Below are 27211 nucleotides of genomic sequence, written 5' to 3' on the forward strand. Positions count from 1 at the left end.
TCATGTCTGATTAAAAAGTAAACTAGGCTGGGTGTGGTGGCTCACACCTGTAATCCAACACTTTGGGAGGCCGAGGCGGGCCGATCACCTGAGGTCAGGAGTTCGAGAGCAGCCTGGCCAACATGGCAAAACCTCATCTCTACAAAATATACAAAAATTAGCTGGGTATGGCAGCATATGCCTGTAATCCCAGCTACTCAGGAGGCTGAGGCAAGAGAACCGCTTAAACCTGGGAGGCAGAAGTTGCAGTGGGCCGTGTCACTGCACTCCAGTCTGGGCGATAGAGTAAGACTATGTTTTTAAAAAAAAAAAAAAAAAAAAAAGAGCATAATATAAAGTTTTTTTGGCTAAGTCCAGGCTCTTCCTTATTGGCACTACTCAGATATTCTCAGGGCCTCTGAAACGCACCTGAAGATCTGCTACTTCTGCACCAATGGTGCCAGATTGGGACAGTGCTGCTTGCTTGCTATTGTTTTTCTGTTTTATTCCTTACAGACAGACTACTGCCTTATGTTACCATCTGTGTACCCTTCTAATTGGCTGATTTGATCCCGTTGAGAAAACTATAAATGGTAGTTTCCCACACCGTTCATAAAGTTTTCCTTAAACCATCTATGGCACCAGAATGTTTATGAGTTCTACATCAGGTTCTTATGAAGACAATTCTACTCCTGCTCTCTCTCTTGAGGGTTCCATTGCCACAGTACATCTGCTTCTGTTTGAGCATCTCCTCAATTCTTTCCCAGTTGATTAGCTCTACAACTGTAGCTTGCAAGTGGAACATAACAGTATGCCAGGCTTGGCCAGGTGCGGTGGCTCACGCCTGTAATCCCAACACTTTGGGAGGCCAAGGGGTGGGTGGCAGATCACCTGAGGTCAGGAGTTTGAGACCAGCTTGGCAAACATGGCGAAACTCCATCTCTACTAAAAATATAAAAATTGGCCAGGCGTGGTGGTGGATGCCTATAATCCCAGCTATTCAAGAGGCTGATGCAAGATAATTGCTTGAATCCGGGAGGTGGAGGTTGTAGTGAGCCAAGATCGCACCACTGCATTCCAGCCTGGGCAAGTGAAATTCTGCCTCCAAAAAAAAAAAAAAAAAAGTATGCCAAGTATGCCAGGCTCCTTTATAGGATGGTGACAACAGTAACTGTTGCTTTGTATTATGGTGACAACCACCACCCTAGAATTTGGCAAGATATTACATGTCTTCATCCTCATAAAAGCACTGTTAGGTAGATACAAATATCATTTCCTTTTTGGGGGGAGTGGGAGACAGTCTTTGCAACCTCCCTCCTCCGCCCCCAGCCCTGCCCCAGGTTTCAAGTGATTTTCGTGCCTCAGTCTCCTGAGTAGCTGGGACTACAGGCACCCGCCACCACACTCAGCTGATTTTTGTATTTTTAGTAGAGACAGGTTTTCACCATGGTGGCCAGGCTGGTCTCAAACTCCTGACCTCAGATGATCTATCCACCGTGGCCTCCCAAAGGGTTGGAATTATAGGCGTGAGCCACTGTGCCTGGCCTCATTTCCATTTTAGAGGTAAGTAAAGGAGGTGAAATCCTAAAAGGTAAGAAAGATACGTCTAATGTTACCGCGCTAAGTAAGTAACAGACCCAGAACTTGGTCCCAGGTCTTTCACTAAAAGTCAATGCTTTTAGTATTTACAATGCTATCCCCATTGAACTGACCTAATCTCTTAGAAATTCAAATTCCTGAGGCAAGGAAAGCATTATCCCAGTTTATCTTTTCCAGCCAGGCTAGAATCCACAAGGATGCTAGACTATCTGTAAACTGCCTGCACCGGGATCAGGGAGCAAACCTAACTAATCCAATCCCTCAGAGTGATACAACATACAACATAGCCAAATCCCAAAGGGCTGCCAGTGGGCATCTCTAGTCTACACCTGTACCCATGTGCCCCTAGTTCCTGACAACCAGAAGAGTTAAGAGAATGCCTGGCATAATCAGGCCCAATCCCCGAAGTTCAATGAATGGAAATGGGAAAAAAAAGTTCCGCAGTTTGGACAAAAGTTATTTTATCCAGTTTCACAGCACCCCCTGTAAATTTCTCTTCCAGCTCTACTCAGTATTCAAAATTTTGTATTCAAATGTTAGGTACCTATTGTTTACCAGCACTGTATTTAGCAAGGTATGAATCCAATAAAATTTTGTCAAGTTCCCTAAACCATCTCATCAGAGGTTCTGGTGAAAAAAAATTCACAGTGAACTGTTTCTTCCTTTAAAGGCTACCATCATCCCTTGTGAGGTTTGAAACAAAGGGAAAGCTATGCCTGGATCTTTCTTTGTTGTTGTTGTTGTTGTTTTTGAAATGGAGACTCTCTCTGCGTTCAGGCTGGAGTGCTATGGCACGATCTCAGCTCATTGCAACCTCTGTCTCCCACGTTCGAGCAATTCTCTTGCTTTAGTCTCTCAAGTAGCTGGGATTATAGATGCACACCACCACACCCGGCTAATTTTTGTATTTTTAGTAAGACAGGATTTCACCATGTTGGACAGACTGGTCATGAACTCCTGATCTCAAGTGATCTGCCCACCTCGGCCTCCCAAAGGGCTGGAATTATAGGTGTAAGCCACCGCACCCAACCCTTAGTCATTTTCTAATCCTGTTTTCCTATGGCTGACACCCAGAATCTTCTCTAATAATACATCTTTTGACAAATCAGTTTTCTTTAAAAAAATATAAAATAGGCCAGGCGTGGTGGCTCACGCTTCTAATCCTAGCACTTTGGGAGGCTGAGGCAGGTGGATCACCTGAGGTCAGGAGTTCGAGACCAGCTTGGCCAACATGGCGAAACCCTGTCTCTACTAAAAAAAAAAAAAAAAAAAATTCAGCCGGGTATGATGGCACACACCTGCAGTCCCCGTTACTTGGGAGGCTAAGGTACAAGAATCGCTTGAACCCAGGAGGCACAGGTTGCGGTGAGCCAAATTGCGCCACTGTGCCCCAGCCTGGATGACAGAGCGAGACTCCATCTCAAAAAAAAATTGAATGAAAATATTTTATTAATATTTAATATCTCATCTATCTTTACATATTTATATAGTTTTAACATATTTTAATAAGTTTGTTGTATATGTTATAAATTCATCTAAATTTATATAGTATATAAATATTTTGATGTAAATTAATATTTCATACTAATTACATGAATAAGACTATCTTGGATGTATTGAATTAAATGTATTATTAAATTATATACACATCCAATGGAGTATTTATTCAGTCACTAAAAGGAATGAAGTATGACACATGCTACAAGATGGATGGACCTTGAAAACATTATGCTAAGTAAAGTATTGTTTAACTCTGCTTATATGTGGTAGCGAGAATAAGCAAATTTCATTGATAAAAGGTAGAACAGGAGTTACCTGGAAGTAACTGGTAACTCCAGTTACAGGAAGGGAAAATGAGGAGTTGCTGTTTAATGGGTACTCTGTTTGAAATGAAAAATTTCTAGAAACAGCGGTCATGGTCACAAAACAATATGAATGTACTTAATGCAACTGAACTGCACACTTTAAAAATGTGGTTAAGATGGGTTTATGTGGTGTACATTTTACCACAATTTGAAAGTACACTAGTGGCTCACACAATATTTCTCTTGGATAACGCTAGACACACAGGGTTCAGGTTCCACAAGGAAAGATACTGAGGATTAAGAATGGCTACAAAAGTCACCTCAAATTCTCAGTATACAGGATACAAACACTGCTAGCAAATGAGCTCATGGTTTCCTGAAGTGCTTCTAAAGAATACCACAAGCCTGTAATCCCAGCACTTTGGGAGGCCGAGACGGGCGGATCACGAGGTCAGGAGATCGAGACCATCCTGGCTAACACGGTGAAACCCCGTCTCTACCAAAAAAAATACAAAAAACTAGCCGGGCGAGGTGGCGGGCACCTGTAGTCCCAGCTACTCGGGAGGCTGAGGCAGGAGAATGGCGTAAACCCAGGAGGCGGAGCTTGCAGTGAGCTGAGATCCGGCCACTGCACTCCAGCCTGGGCCACAGAGCAAGACTCCGTCTCAAAAAAAAAAAAAAAACAAAGAATACCACACGGCCGGGCGCGGTGGCTCAAGCCTGTAATCCCAGCACTTTGGGAGGCCGAGACGGGTGGATCACGAGGTCAGCCATCCTGGCTAACCCAGTGAAACCCTGTCTCTACTAAAAAATACAAAAAAACTAGCCGGGCGACGTGGCGGGCGCCTGTAGTCCCAGCTACTCGGGAGGCTGAGGCAGGAGAATGGCATAAACCCGGGAGGTGGAGCTTGCAGTGAGCTGAGATCTGGCCGCTGCACTCCAGCCTGGGTGACAGAGCGAGACTCCGTCTCAAAAAAAAAAAAAAAAAAAAACTACACAATTTAACCCCACAAGGAGAAAAGTCTAATAAATGGCTTGCTATCATCAAGCTTAAAATATGGACCTTATTTTTTCCTACTAAAGAATGGCTCTGAAGAGTACAAGAATACTTTGTGCAATCTCACAGCTGTTTCCATAAACTATTCCACAAGTGCTTTTCAACAAGCATCTTCAAAATACTCTTGACAATCAGCTTTGTGCTAAGAGTACTTTTCTCTATAAAAGACACACAATTTTGCAGAAGTAATAGCATATACGGAGAAGCAAAAAAGTGGATGTTCTTTTGATTTCTAGTATTCAGTCCTCTTAATTTACCAATTTTTCTGAATCTCGGCCTTCGTAGGCTCCTAACTTAGGAGATACATAGTTTTGACTCATATTTCTTAAGGCAATGAAATAGTTTTGAGCCTCTGAACACAAAAGGAAAAAAATGTAACAAATTATTTCCAGTTAGTGTATATGATTTTTAAAGTCTTTAGAAAAAAGATTCCAAATGCATCAAGCATATTTCCTAAAATTCAAATATATAATAAAGTACAACTTAGAGGAATTACAGTGAAATAGGAGAGGAAAGAAAATATGATGGAAGTCCACTGGCTTTACAAGAACTAAGGAAATTTGATTTCAGGAAGCCAAAGGAGAGTTGGCATCATAGCCATTCCTGTATTTAAATATTTGAGGAAGGCTTATGAGGCTATTAACTGACACAGAAGAAAAACCCTAATACAGAGCTTACTATGTGCCAGGTACTGTTGTGGGGGCTTACTACTGATTAGCTCATTTAATCCACACAAACCCTCCATGGAGTAGACATTGTCATTACCAACCCTCTTTTACAGAAGAGAAAACTAAAGTGGAGAGGTTAAACAGATTGGCCCAAGGTCATACAACTAGCAAATGGCAAAGCTAGAAAACAAATCCAGGCACTCCAGCTCCAGAGGCCACTACTACATACTGCCTCTCATAATATTTACAGCAGGTTTAGAATAATGTGTGGTGGGGTTTTAAGTCTCACAAACTAGAGACTAAGAATACTTAGTGAACTCCCCTCACCCACCCACTGGGCAATACTCTAGGGAGCTGTCAATAACAGTAACTCACAGGTATAATAAAATTCTCAAACTGAAATAAATATGGGCCAATTTTATTAGGCTGGTGCAAAAGAAACTGCGTTTTTTGCCATTACTTTTGGAATATAAAGTAAAAACAAGCTGTTAGAAACAGCAAACCAATTGCCAAAGACCTTTAGTTTTACATGGTGTTCAATAAATACACTGAATGAAGTGACATAGACACAGATCTGTGGTCCATAAGTCACAGTGATCACAAGTGCTGGAAACACAGGTAGAATACAGCTATCACATTTTCACTATAAACTGTACTTAATATTACCTTATTGAACATTTGCATATTTTTCAAAACACACTGACTTTCCCTAATACGGTGGCCATCAGGCCCTCAGATGTGTCAACATCCTACAGCCCCACCGCCTTGGTTGTTCACTCCTATAAAAGATAAGGCACACCATTTACCATTTCAGACATACAGGAGGTCCATGCTACAATCTACCTGAAAGGCCTTCAGAAATTACCACAATCTGGCAAGTTCTCTTCCCCAAACCTACAAAGCTCTATCAAGCTTTAACAATTAACAAAATCTTTGTTACATCAATCACTTTTATTTTCATTTTTAACTAAGCTGTAATTTTTTATTTTTTTTTATTTTTTTTTTTGAGATGGAGTCTTAACTCTGTTGCCCAGGCTGGAGTGCAGTGGCGCTATCTCAGCTCACTGCAAACTCCACCTCCTGGGTTCAAGCAATTCTCCTGCCTCAGCCTCCCAAGTAGCTGGGATTACAGGCATGTGCCACCATGACAAGCTAGTTTTTGTATTTTTAGTAGAGACAGGGTTTCACCATGTTAGCCAAGCTGGTCTTGAACTCCTGACCTCGTGATCTGCCCACCTCAGCCTCCCAAAATGCTGGGATTACAGGTGTGAGCCACCATGCCTGGCTGGTAATTTTTATATACAGTAAAACTCATCTTTTTTGTGTTTGGTTGTGTAAGTTTTGACACAGTTGTGTAACTACTACCACAACCAAAATATAGAAGAGTTTCATCACCCAAAAAATTCCCCATTGCCACACTACAGCCAATTCCTCTCCCACCTCTACCTCCTGGCAACTACTGATGTGTTTCCCAGAGTCTGTATGCTTTTGAATCTAGCTTCTTTCACTTAACATAATGCCTTTATAGATGCATCCACTTGCTGCATGTATTAGTAGTTCTTCTTTTTTTTAACTGATGAGTAGTATTCCATTGTTATGGATATATATCAGAGTTTGTTTATTCATTCACCAATTAGGGAAATTTGGAAAGCCCACATTTTTGTTAACTGTTAAAAAAAAAAATGCTGCTACAAGCAGTTACATATAGCTTTTTTTTCTGAACCTAAGTTTCTGTTTCACTTAGGTAAATACCCAGGAGTAGGTCATACAGTGTCTGACCCTAAGAAACTGCTAAACTGTGAGATGACTGCATGAGACCAGGAGTCTGAAGCCAGCCTGGGCAACAGAGCAAGACCCTATCTCTTGCAAAAAAGAAAAGCAAACAAAGTATGAAATAAAAAGGCTCCATAGGATAGCATGGCTCAGATTATACTGCAACTCCCTGCCTAAAATCCCCATCCCTCCTCAGCTGATGCCTCGCGTTGGCAGTAGGAGACAGCAGAGTCACAGGGCCCACTCCAACAGAGCCAACCTCCCCCTGTAAGGAGGACTTCACGCAGTCCTGCTTCACAATGCCAGCAACAGAATCTGTGACAGCAGTCTTTCCAGGGAGACAATGGAGGCCAACGCCTTATACTCTGTTCAGCTCAGTTAGCACACAGTGAATCCAGTTATCCACCATCACCCAAACCCTCTCCTACATCCCACTTTCACCACCATGCATGCCCTCTACCTTCCACCAGCCCCCAAAGACCCTCCCCCATCCATACCCACTGAAAAAAGATCTGCCATGTCTCCAGAAGCGCTGCTCCTTGCCCTAACAGGACTGGCTGTGGGCACTCTTCCTCCTGTTGGAACTGAGAATGACAGCCTCTGTTTCTCTAAAGTCCTGTGTTCTGCATGGCCTGGATGGAGGTGGGGCCACACAGTATCACCATCCCAATCTGGAGACTGGCAAGTTATCTTTCCTAAACCTGCAAAGCTCTATCAAGCTTTAAATGTTAAAATATTTGCTACGTCAACTACTTTTGTTTTCATTTTTCACTATGAGTGGAGTCAGGTGGGAGAGCCTGATACTTGCAAGTAAAGGATCTACCTTAAGGCTTCTTTCTGATATCCTTTATCTTCTCATTTTTTAAGGCCTACCAAAAATAATCTGAACCCGAAAAGACACTAAAGCTAACACATATATTCCTAGCTAAGGAAAATTAGCAAAAGAAACATTAAGAAATTAAATATATTCATCTTTTCATCTGTTGTACCACAGACACAGGAGAGAGAATAATGGTCCCATCACCTCACAAGAAGCATAACTCATTAATGGGATGAGACCTGGTGCCGTGACTCACACCTGTAATCCCAGCACTTTGGGAGGCTATGGCAGGCGGATCATCTGAGGTCAGGAGTTCTAGACCAGCCTGGTCAACATGGTGAAATCCTATCTCTACCAAAAAATACAAAAATTAGCCAGGTATGGTGGGGGGTGCCTGTAATCCCAGCTATCTGGGAGGCTGAGGCAGGAGAATCGCTTGAACCCAGGTGGCATAAGTTGCAGTGAGCCAAGATCATGCCACTGTACTCCAGCCTGGGTGACAGAAAGAGACTCCATCTCAAAAAAGAATACAAAACAAACAATACACAGATCTAAAATATTTCCAAAATAAAAATCATTCCTTTCAGCAACAAGCATATGAAGTACCCATCAAAAATTAAATATAATATTTAACAGAGAAATTATTTATGCTTCAACTTAATTCAAATGTACAAATTAATTTTTAAAATACAATATTATCTATAATTGACCGGGCATGGTGGCATGCACTTGTAGGCCTGGCTACTTCAAGAGGCTGAGACAGGAGAATTGCTTGAACTCGGGAGGCATAGGCTACAGTGGGCCAAGATCACATCACTGCACTCCAGCCTGGGCAAGAGAGAGCGAGACTCCATCTCAAAAAATATATATATATACACACACACACACACATATACACATATATATACATATATATATATATAGTATTAGAACACTACGTGCACATAGAAAACTTGTGTGACCTGTATAGTTATACATCTGACATCATGGCTGGGATGTACTAATATTTCAACACAAACACAAATGTGACTATAAAACAAAACTGATTTTCTGCCATGACTTATGGAACAAAAGAACAGCCACAAGAGGAATGTACTGTAATATTTTCATTTGTACTATAACCATTTTCAAGGCCAAAATACAACTAATAGAAATTAATGCATATCTAAGCTTCATGTCAGTATAAAATTAAAAACGACCTGAGTACAATCTACAGAATGGGAGAAAATTTTTGCAATCTACACATCTGACAAAGGCTAATATCCAGAATCTACAAAGAACTTAAAGTTATAAGAAGAAATCAAACAATCCCATCAAAAAGTGGGCAAAGGATATGAACAGACACTTCTCAAAAGAAGACATTTATGCAGCCAACAGACACATGAAAAAATGCTCACCACCACTCGTCATCAGAGAAATGCAAATCAAAACCATAATGAGATACTATCTCACGCCAGTTAGAATGGCGATCATTAAAAAATCAAGAAACAACAGGTGCTGGAGAGGACGTGGAGAAATAGGAATGCTTTTACACTGTTGGTGGGAGTGTAAACCAGTTCAACCATTGTGGAAGACAGTGTGGTGATTCCACAAGGATCTAGAACTAGAAATACCATTTGACCCAGCCATCCCATTACTGGGTATATACCCAAAGGATTATAAATCATGCTACTAGGCCGGGCGCGGTGGCTCAAGCCTGTAATCCCACCACTTTGGGAGGCTGAGACGGGCGGATCACGAGGTCAGGAGATCGAGACCATCCTGGCTAACATGGTGAAACCCCGTCTCTACTAAAAAAATACAAAAAAACTAGCCAGGCGAGGTGGCAGGTGCCTGTAGTCCCAGCTACTCGGGAGGCTGAGGCAGGAGAATGGCGTGAACCCAGGAGGCGGAGCTTGCAGTGAGCTGAGATCCGGACACTGCACTCTAGCCTGGGCGACAGGGCGAGACTCCGTCTCAAAATAAATAAATAAATAAATAAATAAATAATGCTACTATAAAGACACGTGCACATGTATGTTTACTGCAGCACTATTCACAATAGTAAAGACTTGGAGGCCGGGCACAGTGGCTCAAGCCTGTAATCCCAGCACTTTGGGAGGCCGAGACGGGCGGATCATGAGGTCAGGAGATCGAGACCATCCTGGCTGACACGGTGAAACCCCGTCTCTACTAAAAAATACAAAAAAACTAGCCGGGCGAGGTGGCGGGCGCCTGTAGTCCCAGCTACTCGGGAGGCTGAGGCAGGAGAATGGCATGAACCCGGGAGGCGGAGCTTGCAGTGAGCCAAGATCACGCCACTGCACTCCAGCCTGGGCGGCAGAGCGAGACTCTGTCTCCAAAAAAAAAAAAAAAAAAAAAAAAGACTTGGAACCAACCCAAATGTCCATCAATGATAGACTGGATTAAGAAAATGTGGCACATGGCTGGGTGTGGTGGCTCACGCCTGTAATCCCAGCACTTTGGGAGGCCGAGGCAGGCAGATCATGAGGTCAGGAGATCAAGACCATCCTGGCTAATACGTGAAACCCTGTCTCTACTAAAAATACAAAAAAAAATAATAATAATTAGCCAGGCGTGGTGGCAGGCGCCTGTAGTCCCAGCTACTCTGGAGGCTGAGGCAGGAGAATGGCATGAACCTGGGAGGCAGAGCTTGCAGTGAGCTGAGATTGTGCCACTGCCCTCCAGCCTGGGCGACAGAGTGAGACTCCGTCTCAAAAAAAAAAAAAAAAAAAAAATGAAAGAAAATGTGGCACATATACACCATGGAATACTATGCAGCCATAAAAAAGGATAAGTTCATGTCCCTTGTAGGGACATGGATGAAGCTGGAAACCATCACTCTGAAAAAACTATCACAAGGTCAGAAAACCAAACACCGCATGTTCTCACTCATAGGTGGGAACTGAACAATGAGAACACTTGGACACAGGGCGGGGAACATCACACACCGGGGCCTGTCATAGGGTGGGGGCCTGGGGGAGGGACAGCATTAGGAGAAATACCTAATGTAAATGACGAGTTAACAGGTGCAGCACACCAACATGGCACATGTATACATATGTCACAGACCTGCACATTGTGCACATGTACCCTAGAACTTAAATTAAAAAAAAAAAAAATGACCTGAGTAAAAAGTAATTAACATTTAATTTTGGGTGGCATTAAATCCACAAGTGAGATTTATGGAAATAAAAGGGAAGAGCTCTTTTCATATTCCTATATGAAAATTAATTCATATTACTAAAAGAAAATTAAGGAAGTTATGGCTGATGTCCATCATGGCAGCACTGGCAGCATTAAACACTGAAAAAAAACCCCAGAAAAATGGGATTTGAATCTTGATTCTTTAGTATCTCTGATCCCTTCAATCAAGTCTCATCTTTCTTTTTTTTTTTTTTTTTTGAGACGGAGTCTCGCTCTGTAGCCCAGGCTGGAGTGCAGTGGCCGGATCTCAGCTCACTGCAAGCTCTGCCTCCGGGGTTCACGCCATTCTCCTGCCTCAGCCTCCCGAGTAGCTGGGACTACAGACGCCCGCCACCTCACCTGGCGAGTTTTTGTATTTTTTTTAGTAGAGATGGGGTTTCACCGTGTTAGCCAGGATGGTCTTGATCTCCTGACCTCGTGATCCGCCCGTCTCGGCCTCCCAAAGTGCTGGGATTATAGGCTTGAGCCACCGCGCCTGGCCCCTAAGTCTCATCTTTCATAAATGTTTCCTCATCTATAAAATGATGTCAAAGTAATAACTCGATTTGTACGGTTTAATAGTTACATAATAAAAAACCAAAACACGCTAATATCTGGCAGAGTTGACTAAGTCTGTGAAAAGTTAGCGAAAATGTTTGGAACAAATTTTCACCAAGCGATAAAGAGCAGTTACAACCTGTTCACTGTTTTGGATCTTTTCTTAACAGCTGGAAAAAAACAGAAATATTCTGAGAAAATCGGTAGAGCTGACTACAAAAGTTTTCATTACAACCTGAAAACATGAAATTTGCAATGGCATACTTTGCTGTACTCCAAACCCAAGAAAACATCCGTATCAAAATCACAAGTGAGGACAATGTTAACTTGTTGACTTGATCTCAATGGCACTGCTAATGGGGCACAAGACCAAGAGTCAACTGGACCCATTGTTCAAGCCTGCTGAAAGTTAACAAGGAGTTAACTGTGGCTTAGAAACTAGTTTCGTCATCCTGTTTTGGCTCACAGTCCATGAGTCAAAAACAATAAACCAAAAGCTCTAACAACCCAGACTGCCTATCCAGGTTATTCACCAAACTCGGCACTTCATGACTTTCAGCTGGTTCCAAACATTGATTCTAACATCAAAGGAGAAACATTTATGACCAATGAACATATTCAAATCCTAAAGCAGACCTTGGGGTACAATGGCAGCATTGTTGGGATAAGTACAGTACACACCATTTGGAAGCCAGATTCATTTCAATTTGAAACGAGTAACTGTATTTATAAATAAGTCTCAGACCATAAACCACAGAAAGTGCACAGCAGTGCCACCTTAAATCCTTTTTGGAACAAGGCAGGATATGCATGTACGCATACTAAAGTAAACAGAGTTGACTTGCCCAAAGACTTGTCCTGATTTTGTCTTAACTCTTCATTTCCCGTTAGATAGTATCCCAAGTCTTAGTTAGATGACTCAAAAAAAAAAAAAAAACTGATAAACTGAAAAACAAAATATTTGGTCCATCTTTCCATTTTAGTATCATGACTACAGGAATCTTGAGAGAGACAGACAATCTACTGTGAGCACCATAGGGCTGCCCTGGCCCCAGGTTACAATCACTGATTGATACATGCTGCCTACAGATGCCCTCAGATTAGGGACACCCTCTTCACTAAAAGAAAGACTAAAAGCCTTCTTAGACTAAACACAAGTCAAAAAGCATACAGCTTTAAAACCAAACTATTACACAGCTAAAGAAGATCCTGACCTAACAAAGATAAAAACTATCCTCTAGTCTAGACTCGAGAAACATCTAGAACCACAGCAATAAATAACTATTATTCAAAATACTTAGTTCATATTTTCATAGGTTTCCATTTTCTCTGGGATTTCTAAAATCTTGGAGGCAATAGAGGATGATTACTTAACAAAAATCCTGTTGCCAGCAAGGCGTGGTGGCTCATGCCTGTAATCCCAGCACTTTGGGAGGCTGAGGCAGGCAGAACACTTGAGGTCAAGAGTTCGAGGCCAGCCTGACCCACACAGTGAAACCTTGTCTCTATTAAAAATACAAAATTGGCCAGGTATTTTTACAGGTGGTGGGCACCTGTAATCCCAGCTACTGAGGCAGGAGAATCTCTTGAACCCGAGAGGTGGAGGTTGCAGTGAGCCGAGACTGTGCCACTGCACTCCAGCCTGGGCGATAGAGTGAGACTCTGTCACAAAAAAAAATTTCTGCTGCCTACTAGTTTATTGTAACAGTATACAAAAGACCAAGCAAATTTTAGAGAAATAACTTTATTTAAATGCATCTGACAGATAAATCTATGTTCGCTTCTTCATTCCTGTGGTACTTTAATTCTTCTGTGTAATTTTAGGGAGAGTCAGTAATGAATTACCCAACAGGAAAAAAATGAAGCACAGTGTTGGAGAGGAAAACACTCTTTCTCTACCCTCTTAGATTCAGTGGCTGGGGTCCCAGTTAATAAAAGATTAGCAGGAGGGAAAAAAACAGTTTACCTATCCATGCAATGTGCGTACACAAAGGAGAACTCAGTATTAACTCAAAGGGGTGATTAAAATTTGGGCTTACACACCATCTTAACAAAGGGTGATAAAGTATGGGGAAAAGGCTAGACAGAGGAAAACAAGTTCTGGACTTTGAGAGAGGTATAAATCATGGGACGGTTAACTAGAAATGTATAATAAATAGGAGTTCTTTAGTAAGGAACACTTTCAAAAATGTAAATGTATATCCTGTTTTTAGACAGAAAGGTGGAGAGCAGAAAACTAAATGCCTTCAGCTTAAAACAACACCTACACTAAAAGTGAGGTATTTTGGGGTGGCATGCTCTGGTCCCCTTCTACACGCTTAGAAAACCAACAAAAATGAGGTACCAAAAGAAGAGGATTTTTTTAAAGGCATCTGATGTAGTTTTTGAAGCTATGAGTAACAATGAGAATTTTTGCCGGACTTCTTTCCATTAGTTTGCATTTCAGTATTGTCATTTTCCATTTTGCCAGGAAGAGAAAAGACATAGCATAATCTTTTCAGTGCACTGGGCTTCTAAGAAACTTAATCAGACCCTGACAGATGAACTCTGAATACCATTAGCTTCAGAATATTAACAAAAGTCATAATCACTATGAATTATTTTTGCAAAGCACATATCACTAGAACCAAGATGTTTAAGTAGAAATTGTGAAACCTTAGAGACCACATTACTGTCATCTTCTTGGTCAATACTTAAACCAGGCAAAAAAAAAAAAAATTTCCTTTGAAATCTCATGAAGGAAAGCAATGAGGAGTCTTCTACCCTTGAAGCAGCAGGATGTACTCCGCCTGAACAAAGAAAAAACAGTCATGAAGAAAAAACATGCTGGCTAACTGCCGTTCTCTCGTTGGCAAGATGCCACCTTCAGTTGGAAAAGCATTTAACCAAAACACTCATTTACAAATGTCTTAATCTGCAATCCATTTTAATGCTGTATACATCTCTAACTTAAGTAGAGAATAACTTTTAAAAATAAAATGTCATAAATTTCTCAGAATTAAAAGTAAAACACTATTACAAGAACATTTTTGTAGAAGAAAACAATACAAAGGCGCAGACATGGCTAAATATGGGGGAAAATGTTTAAACACAAACTTACAACTTGATTATAGATATGGAGACTCACACTTATGGAAAGCTGTCAAGTTACCCACGGAACTCTAGTTCTAAGTAGAGAATACAATCCTTTTCCTCTTATTTTACAACTCTGGTGAAGAAAGAGACCGAATAGCAGGCAGGTGCAGCTAAACATGTCCTGGAAACACAAAGGCAGCTCAAAAGGAAGATTTAATTTAAGGGTCAGATTTTTTAATATACAAGAGCTAATGAACTACCTTGAAGGGAGACTTAATTATGACTTTCCCCAGTAGTGGGTGGGAGGGGAGGTAATCAAAGTAATTAATTTTTAGTGCTATTTTGGTACTCCTACTACTGAAAAATTTAGAAGTACAAATGCCATTCCATCTGCTGTGGTGGATACAAAGAGGCTTTTCTTCAAGCAAGAAAGCTTTATTATTAAAAAAGAAGAAGAAAAATTCTATGACCTTTTTAAAAGGATAAACAAATGATCACCCAAAAAGAAGTATAGAGAACCAATGTGTAATAAGTAAGTGCTTTGCTCTAGAACTTAGTCTGTTAAGTTGGTGAACAGAATCACTGACTGGCAGGGGAGAAAAGCTGGCTTGCACCCTCACAGCCCTTGCTGGCAGTGCCATCCGTTTGTCATCTTACATGTGCTCTCTCTTATTGTTCCCAAATAGTATTAAACTCTTCACCTTTAAAAACACTTCTGGAGAAAAATTAACAAGGATACACCTCTACAAAAATCCCACTATAATGCCCCACAGCTCTTAAAAAATATTAGTAAATATTATTTCCTACAGAATCCAGGTAATTTTATGTTAAAAGTGTATGAGTGATAAGACTGTGGGTGGGGTTTTTTTCCCCCTTATTTCCACATTTTTGAATTTCCTGAGTTTAAGTGCATATTTTATAATCAGAAATAATATATGCTTTATCTTGTATAATCATCATAACAGTGAAGTAGGATATACAGTGATGAACAGTATGAGCTTTGGTACATTACTTGGACTCAAAAGATAGCTCCTGAAATTCAAATTACTTTCTGTCTCTAATTCTGGATTCCATCATGTATCTCATAAGATTGTGGTGAGGTTAACATAACATAACATATGCAAAAGTGTTTTTGCAAAGTGTTTGGCAAAGTGGGAGAACTTAGTAATATTAACTGATAGCTTTACTACTATAGTTATGGGCTTGTCACCCAAATATACCACCAAATTAGCAGTTTAGGGTTAGAGTTTTTGTTGGTCCACCTGGAGTTTACATTGTTTTCACGGAAAATTCTGTACTAAGGGGAATTTCAAAAACATGCTGGAAACAAACCCTGACCTTCTTTCGCCAACAACCAACTGTGAAACAGACTGAGTTGGCACCTGAATATTTCTTCTGCTCTCCCTTCTCTTATGCTACCTCCCAAGTATTGACAAGATTATGTTCTCTGAGCACTCTAGAAAACCCATTACTGAGCAGGCTGGATGTGTTTACGTGCAAAAATGTTCCGGCAGTTGTTATTTATAAAAATTGGCAAGTCCTGTATATTGGAACTTATTTAGGGCAACCAACAGGGGGAGGGGACTTCCTTAAGGAATGATGGGCATGTACTCATTTTCATAAAATTGTATGGATTTTAATATAACCTTCATTCTGATGACTACTAAGAAACTATAATCCAAAATTCTTATGGTAGTACCACTTTTCCAACTGGCAGGACCACTTCTGCAGTTCCTAAAGCACCCGACACCTATACCTTTAATGTATCACAAGGTGGAAAGTGGTTTCTGCTTATCCAACTAAAGGTTCTTTTCCTACAGAGAGCTATGAGACTATTTTACCATTTTTTCTAATTCAGTCTACATAGTAGCTTATTAAGAGGATATTCTCAGCCATAGTATCACAGTTTCATAATTAACATAAGTACTCAGATTACTTAAAACTCCACGAAAACTAAACAGGATTTCTCTCTCTGTAATCTTTCATCCTGGTTGGAGCTGTCATCATTTCTGGCCCCTACTAGGTCTCCTACCCTCACACCTTCCTAATCCTTAACCCGCATCACTGCAGAATCCTGCTTAGGGCCCTTCAATGCTGCTTCATTTCCTATGGCCCCAGTCCTTTGCTTCAGTGCGCCTGTAATCACTCCCCTGTAAAAATATAATGGGAATTATGGACCATAGTGTCTCCAAAAAAGGTGCCCACAAACTTTGCATACACTCATAAGAATACCATTTACTTAATGCTCTTAAAATTCCAAACATAAGTAACAAAACTCAATCTTTAATTTCAAAAAGGAATTAAAAACTTCACCATGCAAGTCTATAAATATTTGCTGAAGGTCACAAGAAAAAAAAAGAAAAAAAAAAAAAAAGCTCATTTTACCTAAAAGGAAAACAAATACATTAAAAGCATAGACAATATGTCCATTTTTCTTTGAGGAGTCTATGAACTTCCAAATGATAAACTTTTCCAGTCACTAAACATTTCATTTTATGGGAGCCTTCATCATTGAAGTATCCTAGGATAGTTATTCAGCTAAAGGTCTTGAAAATTCAATTCATCGGCCGGGCGCGGTGGCTCACGCCTGTAATCCCAGCACTTTGGGAGGCCGAGGTGGGCGGATCACAAGGTCAGGAGATCGAGACCATGGTGAAACCCCGTCTCTACTAAAAATACAAAAAATTAGCCGGGCGCAGTGGCAAGCACCTGTAGTCCCAGCTACTCAGGAGGCTGAGGCAGGAGAATGGCGTGAACCCGGGAGGCGGAGCTTGCAGTGAGCTGAGATCGCGCCACTGCACTCCAGCCTGGGCAACAGAGCAAGACTCTGTCTCAAAAAAAAAAAAAGAAAAGAAAATTCATCAGCATTTTGTGTATATTTTAGCGTATACATGTGTATCTACACATACACGAGTATCTGCATTAAAGCTCTATCCTCAATTAGCCATTCAGAAAGCCAGAACTGCAAAAACATGCCAGAAACCAGAACCCCATCTTTTAGAAAAACACCAATCTGTGGCAAACCACCAAAAATGCCTAGTGAACAACTATCATGAAAGCATGCTGACCCAGAGTGGCCAAATAGTCACATTTTTTTCAGACTATGGAAACTATAGAGACTTTGATGTAAAATACCTCCAATTTTAAAGCACTGTCAACCACATGATCACATCTACAGAAGTGATCCAGCCCACATCCACCAGTTTGCCTCCCGTAACATTATAGATCTTGCTTATCCATTTTGCAGACAGGTACTGGTGCCAACCTTGGGCCACACACTCTGTTACACGAGGATAAACAGTAAGTCTCAGTCTATATCCCTGAGGGGCTCAAAAGCCAGTAGAGGAGAAAAAAATCACATAGACATAACGCTGTGAGCACTGTGGTCTGCACAATGACAGAGGTAGGCAAAGGAACTCCTCACGCTTGGGGGAGTAAGGAGTCAGGAAAATCCTCCCTCTGGGGGTGAGATCTGATATGAGTCCCAGTAGGTCTGAGCCAAATGGAAAGGAAGACACACAGGGGCCAGGCTGTAGCAGAGAAAACATGGAACGCAAAGGTGTAAGGCTAGGGAGATGAGCCTGGGAGGTATACTGCTGAGTCCAAGACCCCATGAGGTACTGGGAAGCGGAACAGCTGAACCAACTGAAGTTCAGGGAACAGGGAGAGACTGAAGACAAACACAGGTAGCAGATAAAACCATGACAATGGATCATACATCAGTGCACAGAACGCAGCAAGTCTAGTAAATGCATTCAGAATTGTAATATTTTAGTAAAATGTTCTCTTTGCTAAAGAAATATTAAATGTAAAAATTATGAAAAAATAGGCTGGACGTGGTGGCTCACCTGAGCTCAGGAGTTCAAGACCAGCCTGGGCAACATGGCAAAACTCCATGTTTACCAAAAATACAAAAATTTAGCGGGGCATGGTGGCACACTCCTGTAGTCCCAGCTACTCGAGAGACTAAGGAGCGAGGATTGTTTGAACCCAAGAGGCAGAGGTTGTAGTGAGCTGAGATCGCGCCACTGCACTCCAGCCCGGGTGACATACTGAGAACTTGTCTCAAAATAAATAAATAATAAAAAATATGAAAGTCACATACAAAGAAGAAAATTTTGGATTACCCATAATCCTACACTACTGCTATATATTTCTTTTCCATCTAGAACTCTCCAATGACATTCTTTTCCCCAATCTTTATTCTACTTATTTTTCCTTTGATCCTAGTTCTTGGCACATCTATTATAAGCTTCCTCAAATCTTTTGTGGAATGAAAATGGAGCATTAAAAAACTAAGTTATGTCTCAGTTTTAAAAGCCAAATCCACCCTTCCATAAATACACAATATTAACGTCAACTGCTTCAGCCTTTTTACACGCTTTCCATCAGACAACCCACAACCTAGGAGGAGCTCAGTTGTGCACACAGTACAACCCTCCTTAACTGCCTTACTTGACTAAAAACTGTAATAAAAAGTAAAGAGCTGTTTTGGGCATCAAAGGACATTGCCAAAAAAGTGAAAAGGAAACCTACAGAATGAAAAAAATATCTGCACATCATATATCTGACAAGGATCAAGAGTATGTAAAGAACTCTTACAACTCACCAACAAAAAAATAAATAACCCAATTAAATAACAAGCAAATAATTTCTTTTTTTTTTGGAGACGGAGTTTCACTCTTGTCGCCCAGGCTGGACTACAGTGGCGCGATCTGGACCCACGGCAACTTCCACCTCCTGGGTTTAAGCGATTCTTCTGCCTCAGCCTTCCGAGTAACTGGGACTAGTGGCACCTGCCACCACGCCCAACTAATTTTTTGTATTTTTAGCAAAGATAGGTTTCACCATGTTGGCTGGGCTGATCTTGAACTCCTGACCTCAGGTGATCTGCCCACCTAGGCCTCCCAAAGTGCTGGGATTACAGGCATGAGTCACTGCACCTGGCCAACAAGCAAGGGATTTCAGCAGTCATTTCTCTAAAGATACAAAAATGGCCAAAAACACATGAAAAGATGCTTAACATCAGTCATTAGGAGAATGCAAATAAAAACCATGAAATACCACCTCACATCCATCAGGACTTCTATAAACAGAAATAGAAACAATAAGTGTAGGCAAGGATGCAGAAAACTGGAACCCTTGTACATTGCTGGTGATTATGTAAAATAGCTCAGATGGTCATCATGTACAATAGTTCCGACACTGTGAAAAAGTTTAGTGGTTCCTCAAAAACTAAAGCACAGAAATTAATCTATGACCCAGCAATTACATTCTAGATTTATACTCAAAGAAAACAAGAACTCAAATCTTTATACAAGAATGTTGGTATAGTTCTATTCATAACTAAACGGAAGAAACAATCCAAATGCCATCAATGGGCGAGTAAACAAATTGTGGTACATATATACAATGTAATATTATTCACTCATAAAAGCAAATGAAGTTTGACAAATGCTACAACATGGATGGATCTTGAAGACAAAAATAAATAAAAATTAAAAATAAAATGTAAATGAATAAATAATTTCAAGATGAAGTACTGATACATGCTACAAAGTAGATGAACCTTGGCTGGGCGCAGTGGCTCACGCCTGTATTCCTAGCACTTTGGGAGGCCAAGGTGGGGGGATCACAAAGTCAGGACTTCAAGACCAGCCTGGCCAATATAGTGAAACTACATCTCTACTAAAAATACAAAAATTAGCTGGGCATGGCGGTGCATGCCTGTAGTCCCAGCTACTTAGGAGGCTGAGGCTGGAGAATCACTTGAACCCAGAAGGCGGAGCTTGTGATGAGCTGAGATCCCGCCACTGCACTCTAGCCTGGGCAACAGAGTGAGACTCTGCCTCAAAAAACAACAACAACAACAACAAAGGGTGAGGGGGTAGATGAACCTTGAAAACATTATACTATATGAACAAAGTCAGACACAAATGGTCATTAAATATGTTAAATTTTCAGAACAGGTAAATTTGTTCTGTTATTCCCTACTTTCTTTGCGCCAGCATCTGGCAGACTGGTGGCGGCCAGATGCTGGCGCAAAAGAAGTAGGGAATAACTGCTCAGAAAGTGCTAATGACACAAAGGTAACTGCTAATGGATATGGAATTTCTTTCTGGAATGATGACATGTTCTGGAATTAAGATAATGGTACTGGTTGCACACTATGTGATATACAAAACAAAACAAAACAAAAAATGGTGAGCAACCGTTCTTTTGGAGCTGCAATGCCATACGCTATGGAATGAACTCTCTCTCCCCAAAATGCACATGTTTAAACCCTAACTCCCAATGTGACTGAATCTGGAGAACGGAATTAAGGTCAGAAGTGTGGGCCCCTAATATGACAAAACTGTGGCTTGTAAGAAGAGGAAAAGAGAGCTATCCGCCACCAATGACAACAACATCCTTACCCCAGCCTCCACCTTGGCAGGCACCCTGATCTCAGACTTCCAGCCTCCAGAACTGTGAGAAAAGCATATTCTGTTGTTAAAGCACTTTGGGAGTGGTCTACAGTGTTCTGTTATAACAGCCCAAGCTGACTAACACACCACAGAAAACAGCAAAACCAAAACCACTTGTCACAAAACAGCAAAACCAAAACCACTTGTCACATTCAATCTTTGGAATCACATGCAGATACGAGTTTTCTTTTTTAATTAAACACAATTTTTGCTACTCCTTTTCTGCTTGTTTGCCTTTCCTAGAGAAGACAGCAACAGGAAAGCTGGAGCATCAATAGCCCTGCTGCATGTGTGCCTTGGTGCTCCCTGGAACTGAGAACACCCACACACTTGAGGTTGTCTCTCACGGACCCTGGGACCCTACCCTTCCAGACTGCCAGCTGCTCTATTTTGTCTCTTCTGCAGCCACAGACACACCTCACTGCCCACTGTTTTTACAGTCTGTTGTCAATTTTCCTTTTATATCCAGCCTGCTATTTCTATGCTGCCAACCAGGGTATGCAGGTACAGTTGCACTTGTGCCCTAACCACAATACAATGCAGGTACAACATCTGCCTGTTGATTCTTTCTAGCACTGCTTGTGCTCAAGTCGCTCTCCTTATTGACGAGTTTAATGAGCTCTGATTCTAGAAAAAGGGAGGCAGAAAAACCCAAACAACCTCCACCCCCCAAAAAAGAAAATGCTCTCAAGACAAAAGGAGATACATGGTGGAGATGAAAAAGAAACTGTTTCAAGTTACCACAAATACAGAATCAAAAGCCCAAAGACCAGGGGACACTGCTCAGCCAGCAAACCCAGAAAGAGTACTCTGACTAACGGATGCATATAAAAGGCCAGTTACTCGGAGTGAGTCAAGAAGCTCAAACAAGAAAAAAAAAGAGGAGAAGGGGAAGGCCAGGGAAAGGCAAACCCCGTGGAACCAAGTTTTCTTTGGGTCAAAACAAATTCCTCCCTGTGCCCACACCCGAGCACCTAGTTTCAGTGACAGGGCAGCAGAGACACCATATCACCTTTCTTCCTTGAAAGAAGAATCTTCAAATCTAAGATTTTTTAAGATTTGAAAAAAAATCTCAAGTGGTAGAGAAGCATACAATGTATTTTAGAATGCTTCAAAACACTGAAAACATTCTGATGTTCAAAGTACTACCATTTGTGCTACTCTGGACAAGTCAAAACCTTGCTACAGCTATTGTCAAAAGCGTGATCATAAAAAGTGCTTTGGCTGGGCACGGTGGCTCACACCTGTAATCCCAGCACTTTGGGGAGACCAAGGTAGCAGGACTGCTTGAGCCCAGGGTTCAAAATTAGCCTAAACAACACAGCAAGACCTCATCTCTACAAAAAAAATGCAGAAAAATTGCCCTGGCATGGTAGCATGCGCCTGTGGTCCCAGCTATTTGGAAGGCTGGGATGGGAGGATCACGTGAGCCCAGAAGGTTGAGGCTGAGGTGAGCCGAGATTGTGCCACTGCACTCCAGCCTGGGCAACAGAGCGAGACTTTGTCTCAAAAAAAAAAAAGAAAAAAAAATTTTTTTTGTAATTAGCCAAATGTGGTGGTGCATACCTGCAGTCCCAGTTAAGTCACGAGGCTGAGGTAGAAAACCACTTGAGCCCAGAAGTTTGAGGCTGCAATGAGCTATGATCATGCCACATGCACTCTAGCCTGAGCAACAAAGTGAGACCTGTCCCCACTCTAAAAATTTAAAAAAAAAAAAAAATTGTTGTGCTGATCAGTAAGCAAACTGATTAACTTTACTCCCCACAAATCCGCAGCAAGTTTCCCTTTCTTCTAGGTACCTCAGAATAGACCGCACAATTCTATTGTGTACACGGTCTTCGAGAGCAAGAGGTCTGAGATCAGAAAGGCTGAATCTCAGCCCTGCACCTCAGATGCAGTTTTTTTTTGGTTTTTGTTTGTTTGTTTGTTTGTTTGTTTGTTTTGAGACAGGGTCTCGCTCTGTCGCCCAGGCTGGAGTGCAGTGGCGAGATCTCAGCTCACTGCAAGCTCCGCCTCTCGGGTTCATGCCATTCTCCTGCCTCAGCCTCCCGAGTAGCTGGAACTACAGGCATCTGCCACCACGCCCAGCTAATTTTTTGTATTTTTAGTAGAGACAGGGTTTCACTGTGTTAGCCAGGATGCTATCGATCTCCTGACCTTGTGATTCGCCCGCCTCGGCCTCCCAAAGTGCTGGGATTACAGGTGTGTGCCACCGTGCCCAGCCTCAGATGCAGTTTTAAAGGAGCTCCTGCTGGCTGCAGATAAAATCATATGTATCAACAAATATAATAAAACCCAAACATTCCTGAATCCATAAGTCACTTAATTGTTTTCATTTTTTTGGAAGGCAGTGTATCAACTATTTTCAACGTGCTAAGCAAAAGGAAAGAATCAAGCATGCATCCTGACTTTCCCTCACAAACTCAACCTGAAGTACACAAATAGTTGATATGGGAATATTTATCTTTTTTGTAGAAGTGAGGTCTCACTATGTTCCCCACTCTAGGCTCAAATTCTTGGCCTCAAGTGATCCTCCCACCTTGGCCTCCCCAAGTGCTGGGATGACAGGCATGAGACACCACACCGGGCAAGAAAGTTTCTCTTTACAAAATACTCCAGAAATGAATAAATAAGAAACAGTAATATTACACTATCACCTTTTGAAAAAACTAATGAATTAATGAATGTAGGCAATGGTCAGTGAATAACATCACAAAAGACAAGACAATCAGACATACACACATGTAAGGAAAAAGAAAGTTAGGACTTAGTTTTGTCAAAAGGTAATGACTTTTAAAAAACATTTTTCCCCCCGAAAAAATTACTGGGCGCAGTGGCTCAAGCCTGTAAACCTAGCACTTTGGGAGGCCAACATGGGCAGATTGTTTGAGCTCAGGAATTTGACGCCAGCCAGGGCAATGTGGTAAAACCCCATCTGTACCAAAATACAAAAAAATTAGGTAGGTGTAGTGATGCGCACCTGTAATCCCAGCAGCTGAGGTGGGAGAATCGCTTGAACCAGGGGGGCAGAGGTTGCAGTGAGCCAAGATCACACCAATGCACTCCCGCCTGGGCAACAGAGTGAGACTCCATTTCAAAAAAAAAAAAAAAAATTGGGCCAGGCGTGGTGGCTCACACCTGCAATCCCAGCACTTTGGGAGGCCAAGGCAGGTTGACTGCCTGACCTCAGGAGTTCAAGACCAGCCTGGGTAACACGGTGAAACCCCGTCTCTACTAAAATACAAAAACATTAGCCAGGTATGGCGGTGTGCACCTGTAATCCCAGCTACTTGGGAAGCTGAGGCAGGAGAATCGCTTGAACCAGGGAGGCGGAGGTTGCCGTCAGCGAAGATTGCACCATGCACTCCAGCCTGGGCGACAGAGTGAGACTCTGTCTCAAAAAAAATTGCAACAGACGTAATGAACTGTTGGAGGGGCAGGGAGGTATGATGTCAGTGGGTGTGCATCTTGAACTCCTTTTCTTATTTGAAATAAGAAAAAGAAAAGAAATAAGAAAAAAAAAACTTGTTTTCAAATAGAAAAACAAGTAAAAGAACTAGCAGTATACAAAAGAAAAAAAAATAACTAATTAATATAAAAGGGCAAAGTCGCACCTCATTTATAACCAAAAAATGTAAATTAAAATGACATCTATTTGTTTTAACTGCATTGTCCAGGGCTCACAACAATTCAATAACAAGTATTACGAACATATAAAATGGCAAAACCAGTTGGGCATGGTGGCTCACACACTTTGGGAGGCAAGGCTGGCCCGACATTTGAGGCCAGGAGCCCAAGACCAGCCCAAGACGGCGAAACCCTGTCTCTACTAAAAATATGAAAAATTAACCGGGGGTGGTAGCACATGCCTGTAATCCAAGCAACTTGGGAGGCTGAGGCATGAAAATCACTTGAACCCAGGAGGCAGAGGGTACACTGAGCTGAGATCGCACCACTGCACTCCAGCCTGGATGACAGGAAGACCCTGTCTTGAAAAATAAACTGGCAAATCCTTCCCGGAGATTACTTGGGCAACATGTTTCAAAACACATTTTTTATTTTTTCAAGACAGAGTCTTGCTCTGTTGCCCAGGCTGGAGTGCAGTGGCACAATCTCAGCTCACTGTAACCTCTGCCTCTCAGGTTCAAGCAATTCTGTCTCAGCCTCCTGAGTAGCTGGGACTACAGGTGTGCAACATCACACCCAGCCAATTTTTGTATTTTTGGTAGAGATGGGGTTTCACCATGTTGGGCCAGGCTGGTCTCAAACTCCTGACCTCATGCGATCCACCCACCTCGGCCTCCCAAAGTGCTGGGATTACAGGCGTTAGCCACCATGCCCAGCCCAAAACATTTTTTAAATGTCTGCTGACATAGTAATTGGAAATCTAGAAGTTTATGTTCTAAAAAATGAATCCTCACAGATGTACATTACATACAACAACAAAAGAAAAACCTCTAAACATAAATGTCCAATAGTGAGAAACTGATTAAATAAATTGCTCAAATGTAGTGAAATTTCATTAATCATTCTTACAAAGAACATGTAGGCAAACAGGAAATATGCTTAGAATATATTCTTAAGCATTTAAAAGCTCACAATAAAATGGTATGGTGGGTATGTCAATTTTCTAACAAAGAAACAATTTATGAGCTGGGTGCAGTGGCTCCTGCCTGGAATCCCAGCACTCTGGGAGGCTGAGGTGGGAAGACCACTTGAGCCCAGGAGTTCGAGACCAGCCTGCACACCACAGGGGATCCCACTTCTATTTTTAAAAAATAAAAAACTTACAAAGGAGCCTAGAAGGATTCACACCAAAATATTATCAAAGTCCTAGATACTGAAAGTCAAGTATTTTTTCTGTTTTATACTCTTCTGTAAATTTTTATTTAACTGCAAAAGACCTGAATTAATCTAACAACTGGAAAAATAAAACATCACACACATGCCACTAGCTAAACTGACTACAAGGATTTTAATAATACGAACTCTATTGAAAACTAGTTTCAGATCCTGGGCAATTCATTTAAGCTCTCTGGACCTGTTTCTTAACAGAAAAAAATCAGAAGCTGAACTAGGTAAGTGGTTTTCAAACTGTGAAATCATACATGTAAAGTGCTTTAGTACAAGAGCTGGCACAGAGTGAACACTAATGCACACTAACACTGTAGTACTAACACACTAATACTACTAACCAAGGACTCGCTACAGTGATAAACAGAACTTGCAGGCAAGCACGAGAATTCTGGGCCCACGACTCTCATTTCAACCTTTCAACCACTTGCCTTTTATGCTTCAAATACTGGACTCTGGATATAATTTCAAGTAAAGAAAAGGTTCCACTGTTTTAAAATGACTTGACTAGTTAATCCCTAAAGTCACTTATAACATAATATCAAGCTAAATATTACACACCTGTATTCTCATTCCTTTGGCAAGTCCAGATATACCCTCAATGAACAAATATTCATGGTGAACAAACAATAAAAATCTGGATAAGTTGTATTTGACATGATTCTAATATAATGCATAATAAATTTTTGTTAATTCTGAGATTCTATGATGGTTTTCCTCCTAACCCTCTTTCAAAGTATAGGTACTGGTCACTAAAAATTTTCTGTAGTTACTCCCTGTTTGGTATTATGAAACTCCCAGCCTTTTTATAGAAAGCAAAAAGGTGTACACTAAACAAAAAGACATCTTTAGGTAGTCTTTTTTTTTTTTTTAAGACGGAGTTTCGCTCTGTTGCCCAGGCTGGAGTGGAATGGCGCGATCTTGGCTCACTGCAACCTCCGCCTCCTGGGTTCAAGTGATTCTCCTGCCTCAGCCTCCCGAGTAGCTGGGATTACAGGCGCCCGCCATGATGCCCAGCTAATTTTTGTATTTTTAGTAGAGACTCAGCCTCCCAAAATGCTGGAATTACAGGTGAGAGCCACCATGCCTAGCCATCTTTAGGAAATCTTAAAATTGTGCCTTTTAACTTGAAGAAAATACCTCTCAAATTACTGTGCATTAAGGACTAGGAAATAGCATTAACTTCGGTAGTATATTCACTACACTCAATCAAGACACTCTCAAGGCCGCTTATAAAGCCTGGTATTTACTCACTTATACTACTTTCCCTCCAACCTAAGTAAGCACTTCAACAGCAAACTAGTACTAACAGTTCTAAAAACCAAGAAGCCCACCAGATAAACTATGTTCCTGACTTCTAACTCTGACAA

The 27211-nt window shown here is 41.4% G+C and overlaps 1 protein-coding gene across 9 annotated transcripts in view; it reads right to left on the reverse strand.

The window, feature by feature from the left end:
* Window positions 1-27211, reverse strand: part of SRPK2 (SRSF protein kinase 2) — a 303416-nt gene that overhangs the window by 189699 nt on the left and 86506 nt on the right. Inside the window, exons 1-2 of one of the 9 annotated variants that reach the window (XM_025381155.1) lie at window positions 7090-7131; window positions 5775-5887 (exon numbers count right to left, since the gene is read on the reverse strand). The exons of the other annotated variants lie outside the window; for them this stretch is intronic. The gene's annotated coding sequence lies outside the window, so the exon portion shown is untranslated. Of the gene's footprint in view, window positions 1-5774; window positions 5888-7089; window positions 7132-27211 lie in introns of those variants that run through there. 9 annotated transcript variants of the gene reach the window in all.

This window comes from Theropithecus gelada, chromosome 3, assembly GCF_003255815.1.
Source record: "Theropithecus gelada isolate Dixy chromosome 3, Tgel_1.0, whole genome shotgun sequence".
Classification (NCBI taxonomy): Eukaryota; Metazoa; Chordata; class Mammalia; order Primates; family Cercopithecidae; genus Theropithecus; species Theropithecus gelada.